This window comes from Nannospalax galili, unplaced genomic scaffold (assembly GCF_000622305.1).
Source record: "Nannospalax galili isolate Female #2095 unplaced genomic scaffold, S.galili_v1.0 scaffold936, whole genome shotgun sequence".
Lineage (NCBI taxonomy): Eukaryota > Metazoa > Chordata > Mammalia > Rodentia > Spalacidae > Nannospalax > Nannospalax galili.
In genome coordinates, this window is record NW_008337142.1 from 143,576 (window position 1) to 162,956 (window position 19,381).

Consider the following 19,381-nt stretch of genomic DNA (forward strand, 5'->3'; position numbering starts at 1 on the left):
GGGACATCAGCTTCATTTTGCTGAATGGGATTAGTTGCCTCAGGCAAGGGTCGGGAGGGTGGGTCTGCTGAGGGTGGGGAAGATGTCTCAGGCAAGGGTGGGGAGGGTGGGTCTGCTGAGGGTGGGGAAGATTAATTCAACAGGTGAATCAAATTCCTCAGCATCTGAGGATTCTAAATCCTCAGCCTCCTCAGGGTTCTCCCACATATCTCCATCCCACGTGTCAGGATTCCAATTTTTTCCTACCAATGCCCTCACCTTTACTGCTGACACCTTTCGTGGCTGGGAATTAAATTTGCATTGTAGGTCAGCCATACATATAAGAAGGGCTCCAGCTTGATTTTCTTCAGCTTTAGCTCTCTGGCTGCTGGGAGAAGATTCTCTTCCAGGGCACACTTGGAAACATTTTTTTTTTAAGAAACATTTTATTTTCCATCCACCTTCTTTCCATCCTGCTCAGGTGACTGCAGCACAGCTCACGACCACTCAGTGGTTGTTCCAACCCATTCAGTGGCCTGAGCAGTGGGGGCTGCAGACCAGTCCTCAGTGGCTGGCTGGGCACTCCAGTCTTCAGTAGGGAACTGTTGGATAGGTACAGAGGGCACTTGCACGCCTTCAGACCAGTCTGCCACCTCTGGCTGAGGTGCAATGAACTCAGGAGCCGGTGCAGTCCATTCACCCTGAAATTCCTCCTTGGTCACAGTCTTTTCAGCAGCAGCTTGCTCTTCTTTCTCAATCTCTTCAGGGTCTCTATATAAGTAGAGATCAGGCATGACCTCCCACGGGTGCTCACGGGAAATGGTACCACGCATGCGCAGAACTTCCCGGGCCAGCATCCACCACATCAAACCCACTGAGTGAGCTCCCTTATTGTTGCATGGGATGGCGATGTCTACATAGTGCAGAGGAGAATCTGTGTTACACAGAGTGATGGTAGGCAGGTTAACATAAGACGCTTCTGTGAGGGGCTGGTGGTCAGCCCTGGGGTCAGTCACCACCAGAAGACGTGGCTCCCTGAAGGCTGCTTGAATCTGGTTAGTGGAGGTCCCAGGAGTGAAGCGGCCAGCAATTGGAGTGGCTCCAGTGGCAGCAGCAAACTTCAGAACAGCTTGCTGGCCAGTGTTCCGGGAGGAGATGACGCTGACATCAGCAGGGTTTTCAATGGCAACTATGGCACGAGCTGCCAACAGCAGCTTTTCCCAAGTCCTCCTCAGATTTATGATGTAGATACCATCACTTTTCCTCTTGTAGATGTACTGTTCCATCTGGAAGTCAAGGTTGGTGCCACCCAAGTGGGTTCCTGCTGCAAGGAATTTGAGGACATCCTCTTCCTTCATTTGCAGGACATCAAGGGCTCCGGACATTGTGTTAAGTTTCCCTTTAAGTTACGATGGGAATCAAGAACAAAGCCGTATGGACCCCTCCCTGAGCAGTGCACAAAGGCCACTTGGAAACATTTAAACTGTTGATTTGAGTATGGAGCTTGTCAATTTTATCATTAAGCTCGACATTTTTTATCTTCATCACTTTATCCAGAGATGCTAGAAGTAACCAGCCAGCATCATTTTTCTTATTTTTCCACAAATCATCAAATGTTTTATGTATAGAGTCTCTAAATTTCTTGCTCTTCACACAAGGTGAGTTGGGAGATTCAAATGGGTCTATCTCCAGAATTGTTTCAAATAGTCTACACATGGATTTTCAGTGTTCTCCATACTATCTGAAGACTCTGATTTGGAGAGCCTGCTCCAAATATAAACAAGCCCATTAAAGAAATTCATCCTTTCAATTCTGTTTCTCTAGAACCACTCCTGGTACCACAATCTGTATTAGTCAGGATTCTCCAAAGAAACAGAACCAGTAGAATGAATATACATGTATAGAAATTTATCAGCTTAGCTCACAGGATAGAGTCCAAGTAGTTCAACAATGGCTGCACCACACTGGAGAGGCTGAGAATCTGTAGTCGCTCAGTAGTGAGAGAGAAGGCAAGCAGCAAGAAGCATGGCGTTCTACTCTGCCTTGGCCTTTTATACTGGCTGCCATCAGAAGGTAACCCCCACATTTAGGGTGTTTCTTCCAGCTTCAGATGATCCAATCAAGATGATCACTTTCATTTCAGTTAATCCCAGATCCAATCAAGTTGACAGCTAGGATTCGCTATCACACTTGAGATTGTGAGTTGTCCTGAACTGCTGATAGAAAGTGTCAGAAACTGTCTATAATGCCACTTCCCAGCCCATTTTTGTGGTTGACCTCTGTACCCTTCTACATGAGTCCCTTAACATGGTAAAATGAACATCAGATATATCAGGTAGAGTGGGAGTCAGTGACAAAGGGTGTTAGTTTTCCAACCCTAGATTGGACTCCAGAAGAAGCAGTTCTATGTGCCCTGAAAACAGGCAGAGAAATGGGGATCACTGTGCTGCTTGGGCCTGTGAAACTGAGTATTCCTGAGGCAGTCATAAAGACAAACACATTTCAATAAAAAGACTACTGATCCCAACTTCATGTAGTCCAGGCTCATGCAAACCATTTCAGATAACTGTTGTAGCCTGGAATGAACTCAGCTCACAACATTGGTTAACAGGACAACCTTTGGGACTGTGACTCTGGATGACAAGGATAAGCTCCTCAGAACCGTATTCACAATCCAATGGTAAATGCCCACTCACTGGCTTATTCCCATCAGGCCAGAGAGTTGGCTTCCAGTTTCTAAGTGGCCCTTTCATCCTCCTCCTACTCCTACCCTGCTCCCAGGTAGTACCACTACACCTCTCCCCCATAGTATTACACAATCCCCCTCTTTTGTCCCCAATCTCAGTTCCCACTGAAGATCTATCTACAGCCTCTGATTACTTCCAGGTAGTAGGGAAAAATTTCCCCAGACAACATTTCCAAGATTGAGACACTGAGACTAATTCACAGTTGGATAAATACCACTGCTCCCAAGCTAGGACAGAGATTTTGGGCTCTGCCTAGATTCCTGGTCCCCCTTCCATGTGTGTATAGGGAACAATATCTCTATCACCTCCAGTACTGCCTCACTTGAAGGTAGAGACTGCAAGTCACAAGAAAGTAGACTCACTCTGGGTGACCTTCAAGGCAAGGGTACTTGTCTAATTTCTTCAATATATACTCTACCAAGTGCCCCTTATAGTGATTCTTGCAGTTCTCAAATCTATACCACCAGTCTCAGGCTACCAGAATACACTTTCAAGCCCTATCAGGTACATAGTGGGCTTATACTTTTAACCTTTTGCATCACCACTGAACATCTAGAAATGGAGCCTAATGAGGGGAGGCTTTGTGTCCTTGTTTATGTCTTTACCCGGGTGTACATATATAATGGAACTGAGGAAAGGGGCCAATAACTAGCAGCATCTCCACCTGGAAGAAGAGAGCAGTATCAGCTGTCCTTATTACCCTCCTGGTAAGAACTGGGGTTATGGGCTCTGCTGCCCTAGGGGCATCAGCATTAGCCCTGGGAGATAAAAAATTTAAGATCCGGAGTGTAGGGTAGATCAAGATATAGATTATCTCATGAATTCTATAGAACAACTTGAGACACAGGTGGATTCCCTGGCAGAAATGAATTTACAAAATCTTAGAGGACTAGGTATGTTGTTCCTAAAGGAGGGAAACCTCTGTATGGCTCTGGGAAAAAATGTTGCTTTTATGCAAACAACTCAGGAATTATAAGAGAAACATATCCAATATGGTGATGGTTCCACCACTTTTTCCAATGCGCTCTAAATTTCCCAGCATTGGTCTCTAGACCTGCCCACATTCAGTTTTAGCTTTTTGGAGGACACCTACCTAACACTCCACCCCTTCCTCTGGCTCTCACAGTCTTTCTGCCAATTGTCTGCAAGGTCCCTGAGTCTTGGAGGGGGTGACACATTCAGGATGATCTCTCTTGTACTGAGGCAAGATAATTGACCTCTTGGGCATCCCCATCACTTGTCTTCAAGACATGGCTGCTGATCCATCTCAGTGGTGTCTCCACTACTATAAAGACAAATGGAAGAAAGTAGACAAACCTAAATGAACACGGATGTAAATACAAATGTCTAGAAAGTATCCCAGCAGGTGTGCCATATTCATCAAGCAGTGTACTTGCAGCAGCTTCCCTTCTGAGGCCTATAGCTTTCCCTAACACAAGGGGTTGGCTTTGTCTACAGCACCAGATGTGTGTTCAACCCTTGGAGCGGGCCTTATCCAAACAGAAATTAGTCAGTTGTACATATGTTAGTTGAGTCATTATTGCACCAGCAGGCATTGTTTGGCATGTCAATAGTGTGCAGCATGCAGGGTACATCATCAAGCAAAATCATAGGGGATCCTTTTTGCCCAACCATCTGCATAGCACCTTCTGGCACTATGAAAGCCATCAATCCAGTGGCATGGAGTTTTCAGGTTACCCTCAGCCCCGTTTCTCCTTCTCCTGAGCTCATGCCATGCAGTGTCTTCAACAACATGGCCTTACTGACCTTTTCTAGTGTACACCCAACATTAGTGGCAATAGCCTTAGTTAATTTGAGGACCTCTAGAATCTCTCAGACCAACAGCTCATAAAGGGGCAACCCACCCTGGTACTGTAATTTTTTCTTAACAGTTCTACTATTTGGGAGCCTCCATTTTTTTCTTACCTAACCATAAAACTCCCAAGAATCTTACAGCTATACTGGCCTTTGTTTCTTCAGGTGTACTTGATAACTTTCAAATGGGTTTCACACCTGTAAAACATTCAAAGGTTAACATAATATATTAACTTAATCATAGACAAGGTCTATCACAGCATGAAAAGGTTTTATTTGTTTGTATTAATTGTGTATCAGTTTGTTTCTTCATTGCTGTGACAAAACACTCTGACCACTACCAACTTGGGGAGGAAAGGGTTTATTTATCTTATATCTTCTGGGTCACAGGGAGCCCAAGGTAGGCACTCAGCACAGGAACCTGGAGGCAGGAGCACAGGCCATGGGGGAACACTGCTTACTGGCTTGCTCCCCTGGGCCCTGCTCAGCCTGCTTTCTTCTGTAACACAGGCCCACCTGTCCAGGGGTGGCACCACCCACAGTGGGCTGGGCCCTCCCACATCACTCAACAATCAAGAAAGTGCCCCATGGACATGGCCACAGGCCAGTCCAATGAAGGAAATTCCCCAATTGAGGCTCCCTCAACCCAGGTGTGTCAAGTTGACACTAAAGCTATCCAACACAATTGATCCCTTGTCAACTTGACACACAAACACATCACTATTAAACCATAACCTTTCCAATTCTTGTCCCCAAGATATGTTAACATTAATATCACAACATAAGACCATACAACCTTAAAAACCCCACAGTCCTTAAAAAAATACAGACACTTAAAAGTCCATCATCTCTTTTAAAAATCTCTTAACTGTGGGTGGGTTTCTGTAAAATCCAAAATAAGTACTTATTTCAAAGGAAAGAATCAGGCACACCTAAGCAAAACTGAAGTCCAGCAAAGTAGCTCAAGGCTGGACATCTGGGATTCACTCACGATCTTCTGGGTTCCAAAGGGTTCTGGTAGCTCCACTTCTCTGACTCTGCCGTCCTCAGCACACATAGCTCATCTCACAGATCCAGGCCTGCTCCATTCCACACCTACTGCTGTCCTTGGTGTTTATTCCATGGTCCCAGCATCTCCAAAAAGCTGGGGTCTCCCTGAAACTGAGGCTACACCTTCACCAATGGCCTCTTCTTGCCTCTTGGGGTGCAAAGCCTCAGATTCTCTCCATGACCCCTTCAATACTGGGGTCTTCACTGCAACTAAAGCTGTACTTTCACCTATGGCCTTTCCTGGCCTCTCATAGTGCCAAGCCTCAGCTGCTCTCTGTGACCCCTTCACACTTTCAACACCAGAACCACGCAGGACACTCTTAGACATTACCAAGTCCTGCTTCTAGTTTGAGATGTAGGCTGAGATCCCCTCTGTGTGCTGACCCTGAGGAAATACTTCCCAGAAGATGTCACCTCAGTGATGCTGATATCTTGCTACTTACAGCTGATTTTTCAGCCCCAGCTAACCAGCATCAAGTCTCCTAGTAAAGCAAAGGTTTTGCTTCATGTTCTGGTCTCTTCTTAATCACAGCTGATTCTTCAGCCCAAGCCAACCAGAACCCACAGATTCTCAATTCAAGATATCACACAAACAGCCCTGATGGTCTCTGCTTCCCTTTGAAGCTTCACAAGCCAGGCCTCCATTGTCCACAACTCTTTCAACATAACTGTTCCAAGCTCCACAGCAACAAACTCTCAACACTCAATGTCTTTTCCAGCTCAAAGCTCAGAATGCTTCCATAATCCTTCTAAAAATAAGGTCAGGTCTGTCACAGCAATATCCCGCTCTCTGGTACCAATTTCTCTCAGTACCAATTTCTGTTTATTCATTGCTGTGACAAAACAACTTGACCACTATCAACTTGGGGTGGAAAGGGTTTATTATCTTATATCTCCCAGGTCACAGTTCATCAGGGAGCACAAGGTAGGCACTCAGGGCAGGAACCTGGAGGCAAGAGCTGGAGCACAGGCCATGGAGGAATGCCGCTTACTGGCTTGCTCCCCTGGCCCCTGCTCGGCCTGCTTTCTTATGCAACACAGGCCCCCTTCCCAGGGGTGGCACCACACACAGTGGGCTGGGCCCTCCCACATCAATCAACAGTCAAGAAGGTGACCCATGGACATGGCCACAGGCCAGTCTAATGAATGCAGTTTCCCAACTGAGGCCCCGTCAACCCAGGTATGTCAAGTTGACACTAAAGCTATCCAGCACAAATTGTTTTCTCCATAGATTTCTGTTGGAATACCTCAGTATGGGTAAGAGGCATTAACTTAGTTCTTTACTATCTTTAGTTATCCCTTTGGAGTCATTCTGCATTCTGGGGATTTTTGTATCTTTTTATCCTTGATACATTTACAGGTGCTGGCTCAAGGTGCCTGATCCTGCACCAGGCTAAGGAGACAGAGGGTCTCTCTTGTCCCTGATGCACATGTTGGTTCCATGAGTCAAGCAGGCCTTGGGTCTCCTTTCTGGCTATAGCCATATCTACCACTTCTCCATTGACCATACCTGGCTGCTGGGGGAGGCCCTTGTGGGAAAATCTGCCTCTACCCCTAGCATAGCCCTTCTCAGGAAAGAAATGTACCTTGTTTAATCTTTGGGGCTCCTTTACCATCCCCAGGACAGTTTTTATCCTCTGAATGCCTTTTGTGAACTGTTCTTCAGGTTTTAAAGCCTTCCAGAAACTCCTTAGTACCGAATTTCATTTTTCTATCATTTTTTTCCCTTAGGAACTGTGTTCTACATAAATCTTGCCACATTTGTCTTTGAGTAACCCAAACAGACCTATTTTTTTGTCTTGTCTTTTTTAGATCTCTTGTATGTTCTTCTGTTATTCAACTGATTCATTTTACATATTGATTTGAGTCACTTAGCTCTGTCAAAGCCTCCCTCACTTTACAAAGATCCTTTCCCATTGAGGAACTTAGCAAAACCATTAAAGCTCTATACCATTCTCAAGGTCCCTGTTGAATTAACTTTCCTTTATATCTCTGGTGAGTACAGTCCTATCTGGCCCAACAAACTGAATATCATATATTGCTTTTCTCATACCTAGTTCTCTCAGTAATGACAGCCCCTGCTAATCATGGGAGTCTCCATTGGTGATGATCACGTATCTTTAATGCCTTGCACAAGCCATTCCATTAGGGACTTCTCCTCCCTGTATTGACCTAGACTAAATAGCATATGTTTCAAGGACGGATGGTTAGTTATATAACTCAGCTGTGATGCTTCTGAAGGACTTGAACTGAAATTATGTGCTCCCATGTCCCATATCTTCATGAGCCATGTGGTAAGGGGCTCTTTAATTGCTTGTTTGAAAGTCTTTCCTAGTCCCAACAGCTCCAGCATGAAGTATTTTCTCCTCAGTACAGTATTGTTGTCTTTTTTCTCTTTTTGTGTCAAAGATTGAATCTGAGGGGCAGCTTTAGCTACTTTCATTTCTAGGTCTTTCTTTCTCATTACTTTATGTCTTTTCCCCTGGGTCCTTTAACTCCTGTTTTCTCCTTTCTTAAGCTCTGAGGCTGACTGAATTTTCCAGTAACTCGTTAGTCTTTTCAGCCGTCACTGGGGCCGTTGCCTGTGCAGTGGACAAATCTTTAATTATATAAAGAAGTGGCCAGGCTATCTCTCTGGATTCCTGTGTTGCATTCAAGGCTTGTAAAACTTTTTTAGACTCTACACAATCCTTAAAGAGCTTTCAGACACATGTGGTAGTGGCTTCCATCTCTCAAGTAACTGAGCTATTTTCCTACATTCACAAGATGGTGACAACCCAGGGGTTTCCCTGTTTGAGTCTGTCCACATCTGTGTGGCTAGCATCATTTTAGTTACAAATTCTGTTATCCATTGTATAACCCATGTGACCACCACTAAGCTCATTGAGTGTATGGGGGTTGGTCACGCTCTTCTTTGGGTTCCCACCAGCCTCTCCTGGACTGGGCACATTACCTCACAGGACACCTTGCAGTGCCCATCTCTGTCCTTCTGGATTTGGAAATTTGAACCTGGATCCTTTTAAATTGGCTTACTGGACGTTGCAGGAACCGTGATGCTTTCCAAGGCCCACAATCCCATTGTTTTTCCCGAACTCCTGCTGTTTGTCTATCCTGCCGACTACATCAATTTGTTTCACCAAATTCCCCTCCCCCTTCTTAGGAGACCCCCTAGCCCACACCCTCTGAAGTTGCCGGGCTGACAAAACTGAAAGAATACCTTCTATTTGGGTTTTGCATAGTTTATGACATCCAGGAGGGGATGACTTACAAAGGCATCAGTTCTTGTAGGCTTTTTCTTTTCCATATCTAAAACGCAGGCATGCCATCGCGTGTTCAACTAACAGACTCCATCAGTTTCTTGTGTGCTGTCTCACCCAAGGTTCATGGCTCCATATTTTTGTATACAATATGGAGATGATTCCGCCCCTTTTCTCAGTGCACTTTGCATTTCTCAGTTTCAGTGTGTAGACCCGCTCCACGTTCAGTTCTAGCTTTCTGCAGGATTCCTACCCTACAGGGTGAGTTTGGTCAGAATGCCTTATTTACATTTGTACATGTATGAAATTCATAAAGAATAAATTTATCTAATAAAATTATCTACATTCACATTTTATGTTTAATAAAATGCAAGCTGATTGAAGTAAACTTATGGTGTAAGGGAGAAGAAGGATCTCATTAATTATTTGGGCTTAAACAGAAAATATTATAGAGGATGATATGCAAGCTTAAACAAGTTTCACTTATTATTTATTGACAAATGAAGAGTAAAAGCATTTCTCTTTGTTTGGACTGAGGAGATAGCTCAGTTTTGTAACTGTAAGGCATGAGGACACTGGTTTGGTATGTGGAACTCACATAAAAAGCCAGATGTGACAGAATGTGCATGTAATATGAGCACTGGGCAAGAGGGACAGGTAGATCCCTGGAGTTTCCTGGCCACCAGCCTGTCCTTATTAGGGATCCCAGAACCCACATCTAAAACAAGGTGGACAGCTCCTGAAGAAGGACACCTGAGGTTATCCTCTGGCTTCAAAACCAGTCCATACACATGAACACACAGACACAGACACACAGACACAGACACACAGACACAGACACACACACACATACACACACACACGTTTCTCTTTGCTAACTACACATATTGTAGAATCTTCAGTTCCTTTTCTATTTCTTCAATGGTTATCCCTATGAAAGCTCAAATGACATTTAGAAATGTAGAATTCTGAATTGTAAAAATGTTTATGGATAAACATAAATGTCTGTGTTTAATAATGCATCATGTGTTCTTTCTTGGCTGTGTGTGACACAATCCATGTAAAGATAAATATATAAGGGCTGGGTGTGGTGACCCACACCTTTAGTTCCAGCTCTCCAGAGGTGGTACTCTGTGAGTTCATGGCCAGCCTGGTCCACATAGCAAGGTGCAGCTCAGCTGGGGCTACAGACAGATCCTGACTCAAAAAAAAAAGAAAAGAAAAGAAAGAAAAAAGAAAATTATAAGCCAGGACTGTACAGTGGAAAAGAAAAAGATGGGAAATCAGAGAAATGTTCCTGCTTCCTCTGCTGATACTGAGTAGCTTTGCTGCTTGAATGAAACACTGTATGTCATCTATACATCATTTTCCATATGCTAAATGAGACAGTACATTTACAATATAGACCTCATAACTTAAATGTTAATTGGTCTATGAAAAGAGACTGCAGGGACTTTAAGGCATCCAAAGTGCTCTATTCATAAAGGTCACCAGTAATCTATACATAGAGCTATCTGATCTTAGCACTCTAGGCCCATCAAAGCAATATTCAGAAGCTGCTGTGTCAGGAGGCAGAAAAACCACTGAAATTCTCAAAGTTAAACAGAGATAGAAAGGAAGTAGATGAAGTATATTTGGGAAGACTTCCCGCTAAGTCATTTCCTCAGATATACTGACAGAGTACCACCTGCATAGATAGACATAAAGAGGAGTTCACCTTCAGACCCAAACACATTCAAATATTTAGCATCTACTGAGCACTTACAGGAAGTTGAGCACTGTGCCTGGCACCTTGGAACTACAGAGACGAGAAGGACTCATTCCCTTAAGAACAGCAATGAGGCTGACAGTCTGCAGATAGGGACACATATCCCACTTGACAAATGACCATCTCTCTCAATCTTTATATTCTGATCTGGGATATTATGGTAGTGCATATAAGTACCTACAACAGTACTCATGTCATGATAGATGCATTTAAAATACTTTCATTTTATTGCTCTGTGTTCTTCCAGTTGTAGAAACAATATCATTTCCAAATAGTGCATCAAATCATGGTGGGATCATAGATATACAAAAAAGTTAGGACTACTCCCACAAAATGAATACAAATATGAAATTATAAGACAGATGAGAGAAGGCACTTGAAGACACACTTGACAAAAGACTGGCATTGAGAATATGTGAAGAAATACTTCAGATAATCCAGAAAATGAAAGACAGATCCCTCAAGAAAAAAAAAAAGACTAGCTATTTCAGCCAACCACCTAATGTAATATGTAATCTATTTTTATATATTGAGACTTTTTTTTGTCTTTTTGAGGCAGGGTCTCCTTGTAGCCTCAGCTGTCCTGGAACTCACTATGTAGACCAGGCTGGCTTTGAACTCACAAAGATCTGCCTGCCTCTGCCTCCCAAGTGCTGGGATTAAAGGCATGTGCCACCACGCCTGACATATATATTGAGAATTTTTAACAGAACTATTCTGCACAATTGATAATGCTGCCCCCAGAGGTCATAGATATTTAAAATAAAACCTTAGCTCCAGGTTAGGAAAACCTCCCTGAGTTGATAGGAAGTTCCCAGAGGCTCCCAAAACAGTGCAGTCTATTGGTATTGTTTTTTCCTGACCACCAGAAGTAATGGAAATCTTATCGATAAGACACCATATATTTTGAACATAGGACATAGAGAAATAAATCTGAAACTGAGCTGGAAGCTTCTTTCCTGCTGGTTAGCATTCATACCACAGGAAGGTGCTAGACAGGCTGTTAGGGGAGAGCAGTGATCAGTCTTATGCAGCTGTGGACACTGCATGCTACAATACTGACCTGCCTGACAAGATATGCTCACTGGTACAATAATGGCATGATTGTTTCAGGGGCAAATAATTACTTACTGGTTGGATTCAAGGCATGCCTTATGGAAAGAAATATATTCCTAGCACTGTAAACCTGATCCATCAAAAGCTCAGAGGCAGTCAAAAGCCCCAGTGGGAAACTACTACTGATTTTTTGGTAAATGGACATGTCAAACTGCTTTGTAAATATTTATGTTTATGCCCATAGACTAGTGCTGCTCTAAGCCTTTGTGAAAAAAATCTTTTTTTTTGCATTGGATCATGGTTAAAGCAGAGACTCATAATTTTCCCAAAATGTTCAGACCAAGTGACTGTTGAGTACTCAGTATTAAACAGGGCATCTATATCATCCCCTTCAGGGTCCAAGAACATTGCAGAAGAGGAGCTGGAAAGACTGTAGGAGCCCGAATACAGGGGAGGAGTGTGTGGGCATGACACAGCTTTTGAAATCACAAAGACAGCATCTGTGACCACCTGCACAAGACCTGCACCAAAACCAAACAAAGAAGACATGAAAGCAACAGGGAACTGCTTGGGAGGAAGTGGGTCAACAGGAGTGGGACAGAACAAGATAGATTAAGGGGTGGGTAAATATGACCACAACACCTTGTATACATGCATAAAATCATCAAAAATAAATTAATATTAAATAGAAAAAATACATAATATGTCTATGAACACGTAACATGGTGTTTGGCCTAATTATCAAGTAGTGAAGTAGAAGTGAATACTGTAATTTGATCTGCCAGCTTGAACAGTTAGCAACCTGACATTGGAAATGTCAGCAGACACTCCCCGCACCGCTGTTGAGAAATGAATTCACACAGTATCATTGGGAAAAAAGTTCGAGCTATATGACGAAGTTGAATGTATGCACCCAATTCAACTCGGCAACTTCAGTCTTCCGTGTGAAGCTAGGGAAGTTTCCATTCATGTACAAGGAAAGCTCAAAAAACATGATCATAGTAGCATTACCAGCAATTGTCCTGAAGGGGAAAGAACAAATATTTATCAGTTGTGGAGAGGTTAAGATGTCATTTTGTCATAAAATAGAGCACTACTGAGCAGAAGAAAAGCAGAAATTAGTTACACAATAAAAGATGGATGGAAGAAATATAATTTTGAGGGCAATAAAAGCAGAGAGAATATAGGTGAAAGATTTCTATAATATTTATGAAAATAAAATTAGCAATGCATGGGAGTCCATGCCTTTAATCTTAACCCTGAGGGAACAGGGGCAGTATGTGTTTGTAATTTTGAGGCCAGCCTGACCAACATGGTGAGTGCCAGGCCAGTCAGTACTAATAGTGAGACCCTGTTTCACAAAACCCTCCAATTTTATTACATTTAGGTATTTAGTGTGTGTGTGTGTGTGTGTGTGTGTGTGTGTGTGTGTGTATGTGTGTGTGTGTACTCATGCCTTGGCACACATGTATAGATCAAAGGACAGCTAACTTTTGGGAGTTGGTTCTATCCTTCCATCATGTGAGTCCCAGGGATGAATCTTAGGTTGAGCAGCTCAGTTGCAAGTGCCTTAAGCATATGAATTAGTCTGTCAGTCCTAATATCCCATTTATTTAAGGTATATTTAATGAATCATGTTATAATTTCAAAAGAAATACATAGTAGTATCAAGAGAAGCAAATTTCTTTCCCCAATGTCATGACAGTGTTTCTTTCTGGATAGATGAGGTTTTGATAAGGATTTCTCTATGAATCTGCTACTACTTTTAGGTGATTTCTTTGGTAAAAATACTTAAAAATTGAGATGTAAATTTGTTCAAGCTCATTATCCCTCAACTGTCAGCCAGAATGCAACTCATAATGTTGGATCTTAACTCTCATAATTCAAATCATAAGTTGTGGCTGTCTTGTGTTACTTTTGTCACATTCTTTAATGACATGCTTTCTTTACACATGCGTGAGAAAGAATACTGCATTTGCTTTGTGGGGTTTCTGTGCTGGATGATTTAGATCAAGAGTTTGAGAAAACATATTCATCAGAAATGAAATTGCTCTCTAACTAGTGATGTATATACATAGCTAATTCATCATCATCAGTCAATATTACTACTAACTATGCCATCTTGACCACCTCTGGTCTCAGGTTTTCTAGCTTCAAATTGAGATTTTGGAACTAGAGCCATGTCTGTGTCCTCTCCAGTGAAATGACTCCAAAGGTGATAAGACAAACTACAATTCTGTTATCCTGAGAAGACTATGGAAATTGAATTTGGATTCAGCAGGGACATGGCAGCACAGGGCCTGAAACTGGCAGGGACGCCACTCTGGGACAACAACTCCACAGCCAGACATCAGAGAGCAAATACCAGGGGTGTCTTTTCTTGTAATTATCTTTCCTCTTTTCAACTCTGCTCTCAGTTGTATAATTAAGAGATTCCAGTGTGACCATCTCTCCTGCTATGAATTGACAGCAATTTTTGTGGCCAGAAAACCCTCCAGGAGTGCAATAAGCCCATAGAAAAAATACTTTGATAAAGAAATAGGCAATCTCAATGGTTGACAAGAAATCTGTCTCCTTGGATCTGGATCAAGATCAGAAGAAAACACAGAAAATGGAGCCTTCCACACTACCTCAGTAAGGGAGTCCTCCTGTAAACTCCATGGGAACAGGCTGTTTTGAATCAGCACTTCCCATTATTTATTTCTTCCCTCTGCTCAGTTCCCCACCTTCCACTTAAGGCTCTTTCTTGGGTTGTTTTTCTCCTTCTCTCACCTAAGAAAGAATACACTCAAACTTCCACATGTCACTGTGTGTAACTGATGGTGCTGAATTCCAGCTATGTAATTTTGTAAGTACTGGCCTTGACGTTGAGCTTTTTATCTTCCCTATTTCAAGGTATAAAATGGGAATAATAGGACTATTTAGAGTTGAATGTGAAATTGGTAGGAAATCTTATACAATTTCAATTCAGTATTTATGAGTTGAATAAAATAAAATATTACACTGGGCATGGTGGTGCTTGCCTTTAATCCAAGCACATGGGAGACAGAGGTAATGGATAACTTTGAGTTCAAGGCCAGCCTGGTCTACATAGTGATTTCCAGGCTAGCTGGGCTACAGGGAGACCCTGTCTCAAAAAGAGCAACAACAAAAAATAATTTACTGAGTTTCTAGAGTGTTTCTTTTTTAATATTTTATTTATTGTTTTTATTTTATGTGTATGAGTGTATTGCCTGCATGTATGTGAGTGCACCCATGTTGTGCAATGCCCACAGAGGTCAGAAGAGGCTGTAGGATACCCTGGGACTGGAGTTATGGACAGTTGTTAGCTGCCATGTGGCTTCTGGGATTCCAACCCAGGTGTTCTGTAAGAACAACCAGTGTTCTTAACCACTGAACCATCTCTCCAGCCCCTAGTTTGCCAAATTGTAACAAGATGAAGCTTCAGAGTAATTGTGTTGTGAATAAGGGAAAAAACCTGATTCTGCTTTCTTTTCTATGATTAGTTGATTATGCAGAATACATCAAACACAGCTCACCAGCCACTAGAATACAGTAAAATAGTGATGGTATTTAGTGAGTTGGTGGATCAGAAGTATCTTATTTTCAGTGAACTGATAAAAACTTTGAAATCTATGAGAATTCTCTGTCAAAGTGAATAATTTAAAGATATTTTCATTAAATCTGACAACAGATATGATATCTGAAGTATTATATTAGCATCACTGTAAGCATAAACCAAAAGATTTTGAACTTCATGAAAATATATAGAATATTAAACAAAAATAGCTTAGCTTCATTTCTGAAGCTGGATTTGTTTGTATATTTCCCCTTCTCTAATATGTTCCAAAATCTTGGAAACTTTTCTCTGTCAACTTCTAAGCACCAGCTTCACATAATGAAATTTTATCATAGCTAAGGTATTAGACCCTTAAAATTTACTACAAGCTTGTCCTTCCATGTGTTTTAAAAGTAAACACTCTCTAACAGTGAGAAAATAGGTTTTATTAACATCTTTAATATTTTTGTTGAGGGATGGAAGGTGGCTAGGTGGGTTAAGGCACTTGTTCCTGATATTGACCTTAGTCTAATCCTTAGGCGCCTCATAGTGGTAGGACAGAACTAACCCTTATAAGTTGACCTCTGGCTTCCACATGTACACGCAAAATAAAAAGTGTCATTTGTGCTGTTCAGTGTCTCACTTTGTAGTTTTGCATAACTAGAGCTCACTATGTAGAACAGGTTGGCCTCAAACTCATATCTGCCTCCTCCTTCCCTGGAGTGCTGGGATTAAAGGTGGGTGTTGCCACATATGGCAAACAAATCAATTTAAAAATCAAAATGAGGGGCAGAAAAAATGGTTCAGCTGTTAAGAAGACTGGCTTCTCTCACAGAAGTCCATTGTTTAATTCCTAGCATCAGCATGGAGGGTAACACCATCCTAACTCCAGTTCCAGGGGATTCAACTCCCTCTTCTGGCCTCTTGGGACACTGCATGACAAGGGTGCACTTATACACATGTAGGCAATACACGCCATACACATAAAATAAAAATTTAAAAAAATATTTTCTTTATTATTTTTATTTTTTTATGTGTATGTGTGTATTGCCTGCATGTAGGTAAGTGCACCGTGTTGTGCAATGCCTGTGGAAGACAGAGAGGCTGTTGGGTCCCCTGGGACTGGAGTTATGGACAGTTGTTAGCTGCCATGTGGGTGCTGGGATTAGAACCTGGGTCTTCTGCAAGAACATTCAGTGTTCTTAAGCATTGAGCCATCTCTCCAGCCCCCAAGAAAATACTTTTAAAAAATCAAAATGAGACTGCCTCTGCCTCTTCTGGCAACTGTCTATTGGACCAAATTTCCTTTTGCAGAGTTGGAGCTTCTTACCTACTTCCTCATGTCTATGGTTGGTATTTATTTCTCTTGGGAACTTGCATGAGAGTTGTGCAAGCTGTCATTGCTGAGTGGAGTAACTGACCGTCTGCAAAATTCTGTTTTCTTTTGGCCAGAGACAGTCTGTTACAAGAAAACAACTCTTGGTAGGTTAACCAGGCTCCATTGGATGGGTCCACAGTGAAGGACATTTGGAGGTACAAATTAGACTCTATAGGATACATATATATATATATAATATAATTATTCTAATGATATATATATCATTAGAATGCATTAAATAGGGCAGGAGGCAATGAGGGGAAGTGGGTATGGGAAGGGGATTTTAAATACCACTAAATTATTTTAAATGAAAATCACAAAAATAAAATAAAATAAAATGATTTTATATATATATAAATTCAAGATGAAGGAATGAATTGAAATAGGTACAAAAATAGGTTTGCTGAAATATAGTAGTGGAAAATACATGATGCTTGGCACTGAGGAGTAGAGCATTCCAAGAATCACTTACTATGTTCAATATCTGATGTTTTTTTTTCTTTGGTCTTTTTGAGACAGGGTCTCCCTGTAGCCCCAGCTGTCCTGCAACTCACTATGTAGACCAGGCTGGCCTTGAACTCACAGAGATCCACCTGCCTCTGCCTCCCAAGTGCTGGGATTAAAGGCATGTGCCACCACACTCGGCGAATATCTGATATTTTAAATGGCACATTTGTTATGAGAGAGAGAGACACAAGAGAGAGAGAGAGAGAGAGAGAGTATGAGAGTAGGATAGGATGAATCAATGAAATTCTATAAAACATGATGTTCTGCTAAAAATAAAACCATTTTCTGCATTTGCCAGTGGTTTGTTTACAACTATTTTATCTTTATGATTGCAACATTGTCCTTTTCAAAAACCCAGTGGTGGTTCCTTTTATCCCATGTCACTGCAGTGAAATCACAATTTTCTTTATGTAGTATGTGTCTAAAATTTATTTTCTAATTCAACATTATATAAAGCCATATACATTTCATCCTACAACAACGTTTCTCTGTAGTGAGTGAGGTCTTCTATAATCATTTATGGAAGTGCTGGTTTTTCCATTTTGATGTGACATAGTAACATATCACATCGCAAATTCATACCAATTCATAAAGTTATTTCCAAGTTTTGATTGATTTTGACTGCTATTCTAAGGATGATGTGTTACCAAAGTTCATAGTAACTTTTAGTAACTGAAAGTGAAAGTGCTTTGTTCATCTTACAATTATCTTTTGTCTTTCATCATTGACTGTCTCTTTCACCTCAAGGAAGGGCTATCTAAGTTTGGAGCATTGGGAATAGGTGTTATTTTGATGAAACTGATAGTGAATCCTAACTTACTGGTGGTGTAAAAATATAACTCTATTAAATTTTGGATGTATAACACTTATCTGATCTTTTGTCTACATCAAGAATGACCATAGTATGATGTTGGCTCTCCCTTGATCTTGTGATCCAATTGTCAAGGAAAGCAAATGGAATTTGATTAAGGCTGCATGTATCTTTGTGGCTCTGAGGAGTTTGACCTTCATGAACAGAGGGTCTCCATAGACTCTTACATAGAGTTAGTGATGTGCCCTTGTCTGCAGGGATGATGAGAGAGTTCTCTGTAATTTACTGAAGATGGAAGGAACATCTAACATCCCTGGCATTTCTATTCATAGGTACAGACATCATTCATGATTGCTCATCTGCAATCAGTGATGGTAACCAACACCTACTGAATGGTGCCTATGGTCTGGCTGGTAGCATTTATTTCTTATAACCTGTGGTTTGTGGCTTTTCATTGTTCTTACATGACAATGAGTAGATTAAATTAAGTACGTTCAGCCACTTTTGATAATTCGATAATTTGATTACTTTGATAATTTGAACACATGGATGGTAACAGCACTCTAAAATCTGAACCCTTCACCATGTGTTGATGATATTTACCAAGAGCCAAAACACCCTAGTAGTGAGAAAATCTTCAGGGACAATAGCTTTGCTCACCTCCTTTGTAGCACTTCCTGTGAAGGCTGCCCAAGGAAGATTGTGTATACATGTTCCTGCTCAACCAAAGCATATCAGTAATGTAAATGATGATATTATGTTCTAGTTTGGAGATTTAGTAAATACAAAGGTTTGATAAACTAGTTTGAATGATCTAAATAACTTTTCTTAAAACATTAATAAGATTTAAATACCTACTAAGATAATTCAGGAGGGAAAACTTTTAGATTCATATAAGATGAATTAAAAATATACCATGTACACTTTCATGACCATGAAGTGGAAGTTCTACAAGGGCTATCAGGAGTACTTTTGTCTTTATATATTGGGGTGTGTCTTGGGGAGGGGGAGACTATGTGTATATGTATGGATGTGCCCGGGGAAGATACAAGACAGTCTGGGCTGTCATTCCTCAGGAGTCATCCCCAATATTTTTTGAGACAGGGTTTCTCACTGTGACCTGAGGTTTACTTATTAGGCTAGGGTGGCTGGCCGGTGATCACCCAGTATCTGTCTGTCTCAGGACTTGGATTACAAGTGTGGACTACCAAGTTTCAGTTTTTTAAACTATATTTGTATCTTTTATTGAATTCTTGTGCATATCATTTAATATATTAATGATATTTAGACACCTTCCTCTATCTTCACCTGCTCCACAGTCTCCCACCAGATTTCATGCATTCTGTCACATATATTATGGTCTATCAATTCAAGATTGTACCCCTAGATGTCCTTTGGAGTGAATTCATTCATTGGTCCCTGTCAGCCTATCTGGCCTCATTCTCTTAAAGATG

The 19,381-nt window shown here is 41.5% G+C and overlaps 1 pseudogene across 1 annotated transcript; it reads right to left on the reverse strand.

Moving 5' to 3' along the window:
* Positions 1-405: 405 nt before the first annotated feature.
* LOC103733332 lies at positions 406-1,427 on the reverse strand (annotated as a pseudogene). The gene has a single exon (XR_001872424.2). The product of XR_001872424.2 is annotated as a 40S ribosomal protein SA pseudogene (transcript).
* Between the last annotated feature and the right edge of the window lie 17,954 nt (positions 1,428-19,381).